Here is a 2,410-nt window from a genome sequence, read left to right as displayed (position 1 = left end):
ACTTCCCGAGCGTTAAACTAATACATCTGTTTGTTGTCTACACCACCTGCCTTGGGTTTTTTTTTGTGAATTCTTCCTATATATATATATATATATATATATATATAAAAATATATATATATATATTCTCCCAGAGCTTCATCTCTTCTGAATGAGGAAGCTCTCCCTTGATTTTTTCCACTGCTGTATGTTTCTGGCTGGTCGTGGCCATGTAGACCAGTCCCACTGCGTGGCACCTTGGACAAGTGTCTTCTGCTACAGTCTCGGGCCGAATAAAGCCTTGTGAATGGATTTGGTTGACGGAAACTGAAAGAAACCCGTTGTGTGTGCGTGCGTGCGTGTGTGTGTATGTATGAAACGTCGGGTTAGAATAGAGGCAGCTGATGAAGGAATATTCCAAGGTGCTTTCCGTTTTCCTATGTGTTCGTTCCGTTGTCTGTAGTTCATTGTTCTAACGTCCTGTACCCTGATATGCATCTATATACACATGTAGATGTAAGTATGTACATATATGTGTGTATACATGCATATATATTCTTTGTATTATTACATCATTGAACGCACATGTCCTTTTTCCAAGTATGTATATATACACACACACACACACACACACACACACACACACACACACACACACACGCAATGTATCGGTGTTTGTCTCCCACCGCCACTGGTGTGTTTACGCTCCAGTAACTTAGTGGTTCGGCACATGAGACCGATAAAATAAGTATCAGTCTTAATAAAAAAAGTATTGAGGTGGATTCACACGACTAGAAATTTTAAAGCCGGTGCCTCTGTTTGGCTGCAGTCTAATGACTGAAACAAGTAAAAGATAACATATATGCATTTATCTATTTATCTATTTATCTATCTATCTATCTATATATGTATATACATACACACACACACACATACATACACACACACATACATACACAACGTCAGGTTTCTTTCAGATTCCATCGTCCAAATCGAGTCACAAAGCCTTAATCGGCCTGAGGCTGTAGGAAAAACTTGTCCAAGGTGCTACGCCGTGGGACAGAACCCATCTTTTACTAGTATCAATAATTGGATTGCATATTTCAGTCAGATATTTCTTGAATTAATTCGTGTCGAGCCGCTAAGTTATAGGACAGTTTACGCAGCAACACCGAAAACACGAACCCAGCGCAAATACTTACATCTAGAGATCAATATGAGTACAGGAACAACGATCTTGGCACAGAATCATTATATCTGACACTAAATTCCAGCTTTTTCGAACACAGAAGCTTGTGGATAATATCAGGAATCAGGCGACATGGTCTTGTGACAACCGGAGAGTAAAAGAGATAATTTATGTGAGACCGATTGATAGATAACTTTATCTGATTATCACGTGGGAGATGGTTGTGTCACATATATATAGACAAGACGCAAGCCTCGTTGTGAATGCACTCAGATGGATGTTAGCACGGTATATGCTCTGGCTCTCTAATGCCTGAGTTCGAATTCCACCGAGGTTAACTCTGACTTTTAACCTTTCGAGGTCGACAAAGTAACAGTCCAGTATTTATTCTCTGGGGAAGAGTGATAAAGTAAGAGAAAGGAATGAATGTGTGAAGGAGGGGGGTAGTGGTATAAAAAATAAGCAGACGACAAGTGAGGAAGTGGTGATGGTATGAAGAGAATGATGAACGAGAGAGTAAGATTGGGAATGGGAGAGGGAGAAGAAACGTAAAGGATACCAACATGAAGTGGAAAACGGGAAGAGGTGGAAAGTAGAAGTTATGGAAGAAATAGTAGGAGGAGGAATTCACAATATAAATGATAAATGGAGAGAGAGAGAGAGGGATGAAAGGGGAGAAAGAACGAAAGAAAGGAAAATGTAGCAGTTTTAGTCGCTGGATTAAAGAGAGAAAGATAGCAGGCGACAAAAGTCGGAGGTGAAGGGAGAGGAGGCAAGTAACAGTCCAGTATTCATTCTCTGTCGCTCTTTTGACACTGAATAAGGCTGGGTTCCACCATGTTTAAATTATTCCAAACGCACCATGTATTACCATAGCCCCCTTACGATTACATTAGATATTTAAGGGTCAAGTAAGAAATCTGTGCGCACGCGTTAATTTTAATGATCCTTAATTAATTGCTACCTATAACGCTTTTCTGAAGTTATCAAAGGTATATTAAGTTGGATCGAGTTAGGGGGATATGCTCTGATCGATTCTGGAACTATCTAGAATGGACTGCGGATCGGTCCAGTGGATACCCTTTTTAACCCTTCAAACTATACATGGGTTTGCGATTTTTTTATTGCCCACATGGGGCCTATATATGTTTGCGTGTATGTGTACGTCTATGTGTTTGTGTATACATGGATATGCGTGTGCATATATATATATATATATATATATATATATATATGTGTGTG

The sequence above is a fragment of the Octopus bimaculoides genome, chromosome 9 (genome assembly GCF_001194135.2).
Source record: "Octopus bimaculoides isolate UCB-OBI-ISO-001 chromosome 9, ASM119413v2, whole genome shotgun sequence".
NCBI classification, from domain to species: domain Eukaryota; kingdom Metazoa; phylum Mollusca; class Cephalopoda; order Octopoda; family Octopodidae; genus Octopus; species Octopus bimaculoides.
The sequence above is the reverse complement of the archived record's forward strand: the minus strand, read 5'-3'. Positions refer to the sequence as shown.